This window comes from Ciconia boyciana, chromosome 6 (genome assembly GCF_034638445.1).
Source record: "Ciconia boyciana chromosome 6, ASM3463844v1, whole genome shotgun sequence".
Taxonomy (NCBI): Eukaryota; Metazoa; Chordata; class Aves; order Ciconiiformes; family Ciconiidae; genus Ciconia; species Ciconia boyciana.
Window position 1 is genome coordinate 69,681,199 of NC_132939.1, and position 15,166 is coordinate 69,696,364.

A 15,166-nucleotide genomic window follows, 5' to 3' on the forward strand; every position below is an offset into this window, starting at 1 on the left:
GACACAGATTTTAATTCAAAAGAAATCATTCTGTCTGAGTTACAGACCTGCTGAAAAGTGGTGCTTGTACAAACAACAGCCGTAGCAAGAAAGGCTGGATTTTCAGGTATTTGACTGGACTCAAGGGACTGTGGTTCAGTTCAGCCCTCCGCAGATCTTGGATGTAGGCCAGCTGTTCCTTCTGCATGCAGCTGTGCTAGTGTTTTAGTTTAGTTTAGTTTGGACTTTCAGTTTTAAAGTAAATTTCTGATCATCCTCACTTTACTGCACTTCTGTGTCGCGGAGAGGTTTATGGCATGTGCAAATCTGTTTCCTTTGGGATGTAACTCAGCTGCATCCAACACATGCCCATAACCCACCGGTGTTCAGCGCACAGTACCAGACCAGAGCCAGGCCAAAGTAAAAACATGTTAAACACAGTGAGGATGCTGGGTCCTCAGAGCTGACTGCTGCATTTTACAGATCTACTCCTATCGTGGCCACGGGACCCTTGATAAAGTTAAGGCAGCCACCGTGCCTCAATTCTCTCTCCATCCCATGGAGACTGCCATCTCGCCTTTGTTTCTCTTGCCTAGGATGGGAAACGAAGAAGAATAAGCTTCATATAATGGCATCGTTGGGGTGGGACTACATCTGTACGTACTACTGGACAGATTTCTTTGGGGGAGAGGGCTGAAATATCCTCCCTCCCAGTATCCAGAGTATTGTAAGCTCTGTGGCATATGATGGGAAGGCAGCTCAGTTGCTCAACTCTTTCCCACGTTGCTATCATACCCGCATCTTACCTCAACAACCACTATGACAGAAATGGTCATTCATATTTAAATGGTCGTTTTTTCATATGGTCATTTATAAGATGCTGTAGAAACTTGAGTTGTATTACTTCTTCTATAGCAAACCATTTAGATTACCCTAGAGCTTTTTTTGAGATGGATTTTAGAAATGAAGAAGCCCCAAGACTGGAATTATTGTCTTTAGAAATCATCCAGGGACTGAATTGCAGTGATCAGTACTCAGCTTCAGTATCTCTGCTTGTTCATATGCTGTTCATTCAAAGCTTTGCTATTCCTTCTGCCCTGTGCCATTGATTTTAAAATTGCTTTGCTGCATAACGACTGCATGCAGCATTCAGAAGTGTGGAGAGCTATGCTACTGTGTATCCAACTGACATTCCCCGAATTCCATGCTAAAAGAGAGATACATCACAGATGTAATGAATTTTCCCAGCGCTGACCATAGTCAAGAAGGAGCTTGGCAAATGGCATGCTCAGCATCCCCAAATACACCAATAGGAACAAAAATAAGAAATGCAATTAAGTTACTAGTGCTTTATCCTGGTGTTCTACCAACTTATATCTCTGTTCAGGACTTCGTCTTAGCTGGGGTCACATAGAATAATTAATAATTGCAAATTTCCTGGAAAACTGCTTAATCTGAAGCTTTACCTTTAAGCAGAAGATTTTTCAGTATAGGTCATGACAATTCTAACTTTAGGGTTTTTTTTCAATTATTGTAAGTTTTTCAGGACATGTGGATCAATAAAGCTGATTTGCAGCTAGACTAAGACCTCTTTATACACAGCTTCCAGAGAACTAACTTTCTCTTAGTGAGAAAATCTTGGGTGACAAAGGATGAGAGTGAGACATCACTAAGCTGAACGAGTTACAGCATGAAAGATCTGTAATTGATTTACAAGATGTATGTCTTCCCCTACCTGAGTGACCTTTCTTTTTTTTTCTTTTTAAATCCCCGGGCTTTCTTGCTTTTAGCAAACACACAGGGAATGGTGACCCCTGTTGCAAATGGCTTACAGTAAAAAGGAATGAAATGTGGCAAAGAAAGGTTGGATTATACTGTTAAGCACGGTCATCATAAAGGAGTGGTATATGCAATGATAAGTCAGTTTTAAGCAGGTTAAGAAGTGAGTATTTTCAAGGTCATCTCTTGCTGTCTGGAGCACATTTGTGGCCCTCAGCCAGTGAGTGAAGCAGGAGGAAGACCAGAGGAGGGCCAACCAAGAGGCCAAAACTGGCCTCCTCTTCCAGGTCCTCCCCAGGCCAATCTCTCCATCATTGAGCTGTGATCTCACGGCAGGGGAAGGAGCGCAGTCCAAGATGGGAACTGGGAAAGACATGGGTTATAAAGGTCAATAAGGGTCCTAAATTGCTTGTTTTGTATGCTCCATATACAGCTGTAGCCATGGGGTGATTTCCCTTTTTCTTTTCCATTTCTTGCTGGAAGACAGTAACTAGGTAGGCTGCAGACTGGTAGGACTGTACTTGTGGTAGGTATGTGGGACTGAAGGGGACGCTCAGGGTCGCTGAATCATGTCTTCTGTGAGTGCAGACAAGCTGGTAATGGGTATCTATCTCATCCAGAAGGATCCACAGAGTATCCCTTCCAAAAGCTGCCAAACCCCAAAGGCTGCAAAATGCTTTCCAGCGCCCTGGAATGAACATGACTTTCCAAAGTCCTTTTCCACTTTACTGCCCCACAGACTCTGCAAAGTAAGGAGGAATAGCCATGGACACATTTAAATAGGCTTTTCTTGAAGGAAATATCACTCCCCCATCATCCGTCCATGTATCCCACATTAGGCTATAAGCCAAGTTGACCAACCCCATTTGGCACTCCAAAGTTAATATTTTGGCCAAATGAATCGGAGTTACTGCAAAGCCCTTGCATGATAAACACATTTGGCTTTTCTTTAAATTTGTATTTAACCCCTTTTTCTTTTTTTTTTGTTTTTGTTTTCCAGTTTGTCTAATCCTTGCTATTTAGAGAGTATCTGTGCATTTTATCTTATTAATGTTAGTCATATTAATGAATACCCATCACTAGTATTAAAAATAGTTTAATTCCTAATTCATTCTTACAGGAGCATAAAAGCTGTTTGGCATAAACTAGCATGATTCCTGACAGTACATATAATTTCTACTCTAATTGTGTGAATTCTGCCTGATATTCCCTGATGGGATTATAATTGCTGTATAGTTTACCTTAAAAAAAGTCTCCAGCCCCATCCATGATCTAGTGCATCAAATCTTACTGAAAAGACAACTGCCATGAGCAGTGGCCAAAACTTTCCATCTGTGGCCATTAGCAAGTCATTAGATACCATCAATAATGCTATATTGCTCTAGTCTTGTGCACTTGCCCAGTGTTTTTCAGCCAGATCAAAATATGAATGTCAGGCAAGTAATTACAGTATCTTCCAAAGATTTGACTTAAATAAAATGGAATACAGCAATTTGGAACTTGGAAAAAATATGAAAGGTAATTAATAGTCTTTCAGGTATTAAGGGTTTTGTGCAGATAATATGCTTGAGGAAGCTCAGAACCTCCTGGTTTGTGAGGATGCAACAAGTATGAATTTATACTTCCAGTTGCATTTCAGGTACATTTATAAAAAAATCTTGGGTTTTCATGACCTGTAGCCTCCTAGTGACTGCAGTTAGCAGGTTTTCATCTGCAAAGTGGAACTGTGTCAGAGGTAATGGGTCTATTTTCATATTATTTGAGTGCAGTCTACTACTGTCTCTTATTCACATCAAAGTCACTCTCCTTTCTGTAACAGTGACAGTGGGTTTGTTCCCTTGAGCCACGCAAGCACAGACCAAAAGTTGATGCCCTTGCTTCCTTAATGCACCAGCCCCCTTCAGCAAGGGGAGCGTGCATGTCATTGTATTTGTAATCCAGCAAAGCAGCAGGACACACAGCAGAGCCCTTGAGGAAGGAGCTCTTTTAGGAAATTTCTGTTTCCCCCATTGCCATCACAAAGAAGCTCTGCTATTTGGACACTTATCCAAACTGAAGTATTCACCTTTAAACATTCACTGCTTGGTAGCAAGGGCACAGCAAATGAGTGAGTTTCACAACTTGATCTTATTTGACTTTGTTGTATTACCAAGAGTAATACAAGCTGTCTCCACCTTCATAAAAGCAAGCTAGACTTATTGTTTTCTTGATGTAAAGTAGATTTACTGGCATTCTAACTGATCTTTGACAATATGAGGAGATAATTCTTGACTAATCTGCAGTAACATTTTTTTTTGCTGCTCTCAAGAACATGCTTCCCCCAGTTACAATTTATTCTGCATCTCATAGATGACTGCAGGATGGTCCCTGGCAACTCAGGCTTGTTCAATGTGTGTGCAGACAGATTGCATTATCTCTAATGTTTTGAATCAGATCATGCTATGTATTTAATCTCCAAATCAATTTCCCAATGAGTTTTGATAGCTTTTTTTTCTGTGACCTAAATTCTGTATCTGGAGAACTTAGAGCTGTGTGGCTGCAATAGCTTGAGTCCTTTCTGGGAAAGGCACTTTTTTTTTTTAGGATTCTTATAACAAAACCAGGCTAAGGATTTCTGTGTGCCCAGTCTGGCTCTGTCATTTACTGAATGTTCAGGGTATTTGTTAGTACCAGTGGATTTATGGAAAGACTGGATACTTTAAGCCCTCTGGATTTAATAGAGGAAGAGACCTGAACAAAACTTCCACCAATACAGCAGACTCCCCTGAAAGGGAGCTCAGATTTTACTTTTCTTGCAGAATTGTCAGGGGAACTTGCACGCCAGTTGGCTGGACAACCTAGCCATGGCCAGAGCAACAACCTCAGGCTTCAGTCCTCTGATAACTGATGTGTCTATAGGAGGTATTTGCACCCTTGCCTTTTTCTTTTGAGCAGCTCTTGAAAGCCATGAGACATGAAACCAAATTTGTGTGCGATTTCCTTACTGGGGCAGAATGTTTTATTTCTGGTAGGTAGACTGCTCTTACAAACACAGGCAGAAATTAAAATGTTACTGGTTATTTCCTCCAGAAATATGTCAAAGAACTTCTGTACCTATGGTGGAGTCCAAAAGATTTTAACTTCATACATTTCGCGAGCTTTAGAGCTAATATTTTCTTCTCTTGATGTCAATTGGTAACATTACTTGCCTGAAAAGAAATAATTTCATGCATGGCCATGCCAATTAAATCTAATCCTTTTGCTGATCTGGCCAGAAACCTAGAAAATACTCATATGTATAAACAACAAAATTTGTAACTTGAAGCAGAATGCCTCTCAAAACATAGAGACACACCACAGGGTCTTGGTAAGGAATGAGGCGAAAGAGCAAACTTTGAGGAAAAGTTGAAGTTTTCCTTTATCTGCTTTCCATGGGAACCCCAGCCATTTTCCAGTGAGATCAATGGGAGTGTTTTCTTGCTTCGCTCCAGTTTTGAAGAGCAACTAGAACAGTGGCAGGTTTAGGTAAAACAGTGTGATTCTTGGCTCTGCTCTCCATTTCCTTCCAGTATTACAGTGTTCGTATTAAAGTACTGGGGGGAAAAAGCCCATCATTAATAGTGTTTCTGAGAATACTTTGACATCCATTGCAAAGGAAGCAACAATTCCACCAGAAATAAGGAGAGCTTGTAAGAGCAAGACTTTTTTTCTTTTCTCCTCTAATGTTCTCATTATCAGTATTTCAACAGGGCACAGCCCTTTAAGATGGGATAAACAAAGTAAACACAGAGAAATGATCGCTGTATTGTTACAGGAGAGAAACTGAAGAGATTCTGCAATAAAGTGGTTGAAACTCCAAGGCCCTTAAGCCAGGATAATGGCTGACTGACTTATTGTACCTTTCACTTAAAATTACTCTATATAGACAGATTGCTTCACCCACAATTAAAATGACTACAGCTTCTAAGACACAACATGGCAGCAGCTTAGCAGTACAGCAAAGCAAAAATTTTTTACATGACCAGATGAAGTACATGCTAGTTATATCTTACTATTAAGATGAGAAGCATTTAGATGAGCTGAAATAATGACCTGCAGTTTTGGTACCTGGTTGCTGCACAAGGCTAATTATAATCTGCCCTTTCAATTCTTCTCATTGCCTCAATGGGGTGCATTATTAATGGATAACCATTACACTGCATCTGAGAAATACTGACCGAGAAGAAAACCATCTGCTGCACTGTCAACAGCAGCCTGGATAGCACCTGCATCTTTTCCAGTCCTGAAAAAACTCAGCTTTTCTTATCTTATGCATTCAGCTCCACGTTGGCTTGACGCAGTGGGGTACTCTTTTAGAAACAAAGTTGAAAGAAACTAAGTAGAATGGTGGTGTATTGGAAATGAAAGTGCCTAGTTTCAAATTTATGCCCAAGGGTGTTTTGTATTAGTATTATTGCAAGATTCCTAAACCTCAGTCTTGAGGTGCCGACTTGCAAGGGCATAGCAAAGCCAGAGCCATCGACACCTCATTTTCTTTCCCAGTATATAACAATCCTGTCTGCTATGGCTCTGAAACCAGATACAATCGTTTTTTAACAATATCACTGTAGGTGTCTTTTTTTCATTTTCCTAGATAATTTCCTGTCAAGAGGATTAGAGAGCAGCCTACAGGGAGGAGGCAGCAGCTTTGATGACATCCCTCCCATTTAATGTTGGTTATATCTGGTATGGATGCTGCCCTGGAACAGGGGCTGTGGGAAAACACATGGTGGGAGTTGCCAGATTGGAGCATCCTTGCTGGAGAGACACAGAAACATTCACATTTTCCAGAGTCCCTCCAGGAATCGCAGATGTCATTCTTTGTGCGTGGTCTTTAATAAATATTCCACCTTTGAGAAATCAGGGAAAGATCACTTTTGGTGCAATACTGGGATGCACCAAGGAAAAATTTTGCTTTGCGATGGCAGTGACAGGCTTTCTTAGGCCAACTAGCTATGGCCTCTTCATGATAAGTAGCATCCCAATCCTCCAGATGATTGATGAATGTGTTATGGGGTTGGGTGTTGCTCAGCATGAAGGAGAGCTGCAAAAGTCTGCTTCCACGCAAAAACTCAAAAAACATGCTCTCTTTGGGCAAGAAGAGCAACCAAGCATTTTCTCTGCATTTAAAAAATACTTTTTTCACAATAACAGCATGAAATCCACCTGTAAAAATCCAGGCACTTAATTCACACCTAAATAAATTTTCCTAACTGGCATTAGCATGACTTGTATTAACAGCAAAAGGTGGATAAAGCAGCAAAAGGTTGATAAAGCTGCTGTTAAATGAGAAGCGCAGCCCTGCACAAAGGCAGACAGCAGGAGCAAGCGCATGTCCCAGAAGCACACAGAAATTTTTCTCTGCTTCTGGCTTGTTCTTGGGGTGTATGAATTGCAGGCAGCCTATCCCGTCTCGTGGTAGTTTAGTATCTGTGCCCATAGCTCAAGCAATAAGGTAGTCTTAATCAATAAAAGCTGTGTTGAGCATCAATATTTGTGGTTCTCAGTTTCAGTGCTCTGAGAGTTCAGCACATGCTGCTTTGCTGGTGGATGGGTCTGTGCGTTTCCAGCTCGGCTATGACAGCCGAATGCAAAGGCATGATACCAGGTACCCAGATAGAAAAGATTGGCAGTTGTAATAAGACCAAAGAAGAGGGTTTTTTTCTCCACAAATTTGTTGAACATAGGAATTAAGACTTGTGACTCAGGCCCCAGGTTCATCAATTTGGCTTAAGAAACATGAGAGAGGTGGTTTTTAAAGAATACTTGTTAGTTCTTAACACTTCTCTGGTTCTTTGGTTTCAGATTTTCCAACTTTCCCTGTTAAACAGAAGCTGTAAACTTTGGTGTTTAAAGCAAAATTTAAATTAAAATCTAGGCGTTTAGAGCCGTAAGAAAACAATATATCTAGCAACTGTGAGAGCTAGTAACAGTGACTGAAGTATATAATTTACTTACTTACGGTATTGTTTTAGCTGTGCTCAGTGTGGTACAATTCTTTTTCCTGATGCCCTCTTTCTCTGAGCACAGCAAACACAATTTTGCTCATTTAGGCTAAGCTTGTTTTTACTCAATACTCTTATTGAATAATAAAAACAATAGGAATAACAAAAATAAACATTATATATAGCTTGGTGAGGGCTGTGCTAGAGCTTTCAGGATGATCATTTCAATGGAAATCATTGGGGAGGTTTAATGCTTTTCAGACTGCCATCCAACTTCATTCTTACAAATACAACTACTGCAGAGAAAGTGCCTTTTAAGTTCAGTAAAAGAGAGGTTCTCTTTATTTTCATGCTGTCTGGATTATCATCTGGGTTTTTAGTTGTCATTTTTAACAAAAAAAAAAAAAAAAAAAAAAAAAATCGCAGAGCTTTAAAGGCAGACCAAAAGGTTGCTCCTTTCCCGGGATGGGTTTGTTCTTTTTCAAAATACAGGAAGCAAAGAATGAAGAAAAATTGTGTTCTGATTCAAAGCTTTTTGCTGAAATAATTTGCATTGGCATCAAACCTAATACATTGTAGCTGATCTCAAAAACTTCTAAAATCAACTCCTCTCCTGTCTGCAGTGTCTTAATTAATAATGCTGGAACTCTCTGCCTATTAAAAGGAATCCATTTACTTGAAGAAAGAGAATTACAGTCTTGGCATATTTTCCCCGCAAATCAATTTGCATTCACTTCCTATGCTACTATGGGCTTGGATAAAACAATTGTACTTTTAAGACTCTGGCAGAAGACAACTTTCAATGGAAATTTCTTTTGCAAACATTTTATTCTGACAGCTTTATTAGGCTATGAATAGGAACTTGAGGCTGAATTTAGCGTATTGATAGGTTTTAAGATACTGCATGAGCAGAGCCTGCTGAAAGCAATTTCACAAGTCAGTCACAATATCCATTAGTTTACAGATATACTGAAAGTAACTTTTGCCTTCTCTCCGCTTTAGACCAGTTCTCTTCCACCTGTATAAAACACTGCTTTGTCACTTCAGAGCGAAGGTCAAGCATTCAGGACTTAAAGCTAGCAAGTGCAACATGCTGGTGGAAAGCTGCAAACCCAAGGTTCAAACATGCCTTACTCATATGCATTTGCAATATGGCCTCTGTGCCGGTCATCGTTAAGTCACTTGCCAAAAAGCAATATCGAAAGTGCTTCTGATTTGTGTACTGCTCTGGTGTTAGTAGCTGAAATACCATGAACTCCTGCAGCGGTTTTAAGTAAAACCCCACAGACTGGGAGCATCATGGCTGTTTCTAGTACTAAATGCCCATAAAATCTCTGCCATGGAGAGTCACACGTCTGTGTTTTTTCCATTTACGCTTTTTCTCCCTGCTAGGGTAGATTTCTTTCCCCTCTGAAGCCCCTCCTGGTGAACCTGCCTCTCTCTTCCCTTGGACCTATCTGTGTCTGGCCATTCTGAGGGCTTTCTTTTTCTGACACTTTTATTATTTTTAAGCCCTTTACTTTCCAGTTGTTTCCTATCTTGGTTATCAAAAATAATCACGTTATTGTTTTTTTGGAAGCTCTTGCAATTTTTTTGACATTGAAAATGTTTGGGAAAAAAGTGGATGGCAGAGATGTAGTGAACTTCATCCTCTCTGGGTTTTCAGTATGCTTCAGTGGTCTGTCTAGTGGTGGGATAGTAGCTAATTTAAAGCACACAGATTTGTTCTTGATGCAGCTTTTCCTACCTGGTACACCAAGTTGCTGGAAAATGTCACCCTATACAAATATCCCTTTAGTTTCTACTTTCCAGAGCTGATTATGAGACACAGGGGCATTTTAAGGGAAAGAATGAGAGGGTTGTTTTTTGGTCAAGCCTAGGTGGAGTGGGAATACAGGAAAGGTAAGAAAGAGAAGGAGAAAACAAATGAGAAAAAAGATAGAATCCGGTAGCTCAGTGGCTCTTGATTCAGGGTGCATTAGTCACCTCCTCCTTTTGGCAAACACATGAAAAACACCTTGATTCTGCTACCCATTAAAAAAAGGATTTACTTTCTGTCCAGCCCAGTTCTTTAGAAAGAGCTCTAAGTCTTAAATTTCATGGTAGAAAGGTGTTTGCAACCTGGGAGCTAAAAATGATTAGCAGTCACTTCCTGTTTTCATGCCAAAATTATAGCTGTAGCGGCATGGTCAGCTGCAGCGTCATGGCTTTCCATAGTAACGTTAAAAAAAAAAATCATTTTCATACAAATTTGCATCAGCACCCTTTGTATTTGCTGCCGAGCATGACTATTTCCTTTGATATAGTAATAATTTCCTCCCGGCTGACACTGTAAATATGCCTGTTTGGTGAGGTGTTCTGGTTTTTCCATGCATATTTATTATAAATTAAGTGCTAAATTTCCTTGCATTAGCTCAGGGATGGATTTAAAGAGCAGAAAAATGCAAGTAAGCTTTTGTTTTATGGGTTACAGTTTTCATAATATACTTTCTTCAAGGAAGAATGAACATGCTCATTGACATAACTCTTTGAAAGCTAATATTTTTACTAGTGTTCACAGACTGCAGTAAATTAATTTAAAATACCTTTTAAGGATGTAATAACAATGAATAAGAGAAGTGGAGAGGGAAAAGTGTAGTGAGAAAATCAAATGAAAATAATCAAGGCTGATCATGCTAGTGAGCTTTCAAACTTTATATAATGATGAACTTTAAGAAGGCAAAAAGAATAATAATAATAAAAAATCTCATTTACTTCAGCCTATAGACCTTCTTCCATTTTTATCCTTAATTATCCTTGGTGGTATTGATTATATCTTAGCTTGGCCATCTTAAAAATTGCCACTTGTCCTAAATCTGTAATCTTGGCTTTCTCTACAGTTGGTGGAGAGACCTTGACATCTGTGTAGAACAGCTTGTCTGATGTGAGATGTGTGCCTCGTACAGGTGAGGTGCTGGTAGAATGGAGGGAGGTGGTCCAAGAGCTGGCACAAAATAGATCAATAATTTTGGAAAAGTGAACCTTGAGTGAAAGATATTTGAATGGGATCTGGGCTCGTGTTCCAGCTCTTTCACAGACTTTCTGGATTATCTCAGTGCCAAAAGAAAACTTCTCTGTTACAGGGACATCCCAGTCTCAACAGGCAAGGGAAGGACTATCTCCTCTATTGTAGAGATGTGACAATGAGACACATATAGATGAGTAATGTCTCTGTCTGTGCCAAAGGCACTCACATGCTGGTTTCACTGTCTCGCAGCCTCTGTAATGCCAATATTATATTTATGTTCTTCCTTTTGCCTTTCTTTTGCACCTGCCCTTGACTATGTTTGTCTTTGCTCTCCAAGGTCCGAGATATGATTCACTGAACACCTTCCAAAAGTGCAAATTGGCAATTACCACTCATTGCCTGTCTCAGGAGTCTTCAAGCTCTAGATCAGATTTTGAAGGTGTGCAGGCTTTTCCTAACACATCTTTTCCAAATGACCACATTTGGCCCTATACCCTGTGAGAAACCTACCTTCAAAGCACTTGTGATGTGGTTTTGGCTTTGACTTGGGGAATAGCTCCAGCTGAGACCCTCGTAACTGCATTTGATCCAAAAGGACTGAAGTCTTTTATTCTGATGCTTGCTGACCTTCCTGTAATGCCCCTTCCAAGCTCTCAGGACACACTCTCTACTCTCAGATCTGTATCCCCTCCCAGTGCTGTGGGAGAAATGAGGAGAAAAAACCAAGAATTGCAATGTAGCTCACACTCTGGGCTACCAAATTGTTGGTATTGCTGACCCCAGTCTCCGGCTTCCTATCTCTGACTCCCAGCTTTGGAATCTAGAAGCTAATGAACAGTAATCAGTCAGTCCATCCATCAGTCAGTCAACTCAGGTGAGTTATCTTCAACTCTCCTGCTTCAATAAAGTCTAAGCCAATCCTCTGTCTTTCCATCTCTGTATTCAAGAAGTATGGCCCTCTGCTAAGGGCCAAATTTAACTTAATTTATCTTTTAAGGAAGCACGTCACATCTGGCAGCCGGAAAGTGGAGGGAGAGCTCAACATCCGTCTTTACAGGGATGTCTGCAGAAAAATAAGTGGTAGGATAAAGCAGACGGTGTCAGAGAACCTCCAAATCTTCCCACAAAAGTCGTGAATATTCAGACAACCCATTGCCAGCTCAGTCCCACAAACATGCAAGGCGATATGTGCACTTCCCTCAAGATTATTTTCACAGAGTAAACCAGCTGTGGCAGAAGAGCAGTATTCTCAGTGCTGAACAGAATTGCTTTTAAAATCATACAATAACCATAAAACTAACCAATGGAAATGTCCCAAGTATCCTAATTTATCATAGATTCTGTGAGAACAGTATTACATTGAGTTTGCATCTGCTGCCTGTACATCTGTAGTCCAGTCATGGCTAAATAGATGAGTATCAACTAGTAATGAAGAGCATTTGAAAGTTCACAAGTCTGATTATAGAAATTGCTTGTATGACAGTATGTGGGTGCCAAACTGTAAAACTGGCCTTAAATTCTTGCAAGGAAACCCTTTTTTTTTTTTGGTCTTTTCTACAGATACTCGGTTCAGTTAAGGGAATAATTGTTTTTCACACATTTGTAAGTTTTAAGGTGAGAAGAATCCATAATGATTATCTCGTCTTGACCTTGCATGTAAGACGTTGCAAAATTTCACTTCTCATTTCCTTCCTTGCTCTTTGTTTCAGGGATATATGAAAGTCCCTAATTCATCCAAGGCAGCAAATCTCTTTTTAACCTCATCTGTTGTAGAGATCTTCAGATCCATCAAGGAACCAAACAGTATCTTAGCAAGTGTGGCCTTTGGATTGGTGTTAATATAATACTTTGGGATATAGAAGTCTAGTTTATGGTTAGCTTTCCTATGTACTATAATGAACCAAATCCTAAATTATATTATTGTCAGACTCATGCAGGTTAAGGCTGGTGGGATGATTCGAGGCCTGTGGCCCCTAATCTGCCGCGGGCCATTGCATTTTGTTCCATTTGCTCTTGGTGGGACTTGCGTCCAGCCTGCAGGATGCTGCTCGGTTCCCAGCTGCACAGAAGGACGGAGATGCCTTCACTCCTCCCTGCTCCTGCAGCTAATAGCCCTCATTGTTCAAACGTGTGGGTGACTTCTCCCTGGTACTTGTCTTGCTCCAGTCTCCAGCCTTTCATTCCAGTTCCCTCTTCCTCCGCTCGGTTAGTGGAACATTTAACAATTCGGTGCTTCTTTGCCTCTCAGTCTGGCTTTTTTGCTAATGTGAGCAGGACAAGCTCCCTGCAAGGAATTTTATTTCTGGCCCATGAAAGGTTTTTTCAGACCTTTTGTGCACCTTTCAATATTTGCCACTGTCTCTTATAAACATGAATGCCAGAACTGTGCTCAGTATGACTGTGCAGTCTTCCCAGTGCTATATGCAGAAATAAAATTATCTGTTCTTGCTTTCTGCAATCTTACCTATGCACCCAAAGATTGCTGCTTGGGTCTCAGTAGCATATAACAAAGTTATGCTGACTTGCTCTTTTCTGCGATAAACCCATCACAATTTCCAGTCATTGCTTTCCATAGCATGGTCCCTATTTCACAGGTATGACCAGATGTATGACCCTGAACAAGACTGTAATTAAACGTCACTGCTTAAGTGGTCCTGCCTTATTCAAGTCCATTGCTCTCTGTAAATACCTGGTCCTCAGCATTATTTACCATTCTGCTGATCTTGGTATAATCTGCAAATTTCATCATCGCATTACTGACGGTAATGACTACTGGTCTGTGATGTGGCCAGTTCTACATGCACACACCATGGACTTTACAGGTCTTGGAAGGAGTTCACATTTCAGGAACAGCAGACAGGATGGGTCAGCAGGTTCCTTCCCAGGCTATCACCATAGTCATCAAATCGTACACACTGGATGCAATGTCCCCTTTTGCTTATGAGTTACTTTTTCTTTCTTGGTGCTACGACTGGTTTTGCAATGTAAGTCTACTGCATGTGAACTGCTCAGTTACCATTGGGCTTGCCTAACTATCACCAAGTTTTGTAGCTTCCTATGTTTAAATGGTTTCTCTCCCCTCTCTATCCCAGAATCACTTCTTTGAACCTTTCTCATTTTCCCTGGGCACAGGTAACCAGAGCTGTTTATAATATTTTAGAAATAATCTCCTTATTACCTTTCATGATGTCCACTGCATGTAGTGTAGCAGAATATCAACCCATGCTATGTAACTGTGATTTTTTTAATGTCTGTTACAAAAATCTAGCTATATTACTTCCATGAAAATACCTTTATTCACAGAATTTATAAGCTCATAAAAGAATGAAATCAGATTTGACTGACGTGACTTATTTTCCATGAAACGCTGTTGACTGGAATTAATTATATCCCTATCTTTTAATCTTTATTGATTTCCATATCAGCTTCCTCATTATTTTGTCTGGGAATGAGGGCAGATTAATCAGCCTGTAAGTTACTTGTTTCATCACAACCTTTTTTTTTGAATGTTAACACCACATTCAGACTTTTCCAGTTTTCTGGAACTTCTTATGGTTTATCATACTTATTAAAACTTAATAGCAGTGGGGAACAGATTTTCTCAAGTAACATTCTTTTAGGATTCTTGACTGTTTGAAAATTTTAGGAAAACTTTTTAGGAAAATTTTAGGATTCTTGACTGTTGAAAGTTTACCTGGGTTTGCCTAATTTTCCCCTGCTGACTTTGTCTTCTAAAAAAATGAGGCTTATGAATGGCCTGGAAGATGTTTCACCAACACTTCTGGATACGAATACTTCCTGCTGTTTTCCAAAGGTGATGCTCAGGACTTGCTCACACCACAGATAAAGTTTCTGAGGTCCTAGGGGGATGTGAGCCCCTATCCCACTGCCCATACCAGGGGTCTGACTTCCCCCTCCATATTGCCAACTGTGGAACTGGGAAAAGTGACAAAGGAGGAGCATGGGGAGGTAGCAACGAGGTGAGGAGCAGCGTGAGCTCGTGGACCATGCACCAGCCGAGCTGTCAGGAAAGCGTGATCCTCTTCCCACGTTGCGGCTGAACCCCTCAGGCACTGCTGACAGTTCCCTCCATCGCTTTCTCTTCCTTTCCCTTTTGTGTAATATGGCTGTACCATCCATAATAAGGGGGACTGTGTGAGTGGGTGGGGGAATCTTACTCAGATGATTTAATAAATAGTTATTATTGGTAATAATACATTATTGGTTGTTAATTTTAGTGCTTTGTCTCACTGCATTTGTAGGGTTCCAACACTGACAACTTTGTGCCTCGTGTAAGTAGGTCATTCCTTTTCTAATTCCTACTATGTAATTATAGGAGGAACATTAAAATAGATACAAATTTAGTAAAGGTGACATTTTACTTTTATTCTTTGGAATTTGTGCTTTGATAAATTTGCAACTTGTAATGTTTACATGT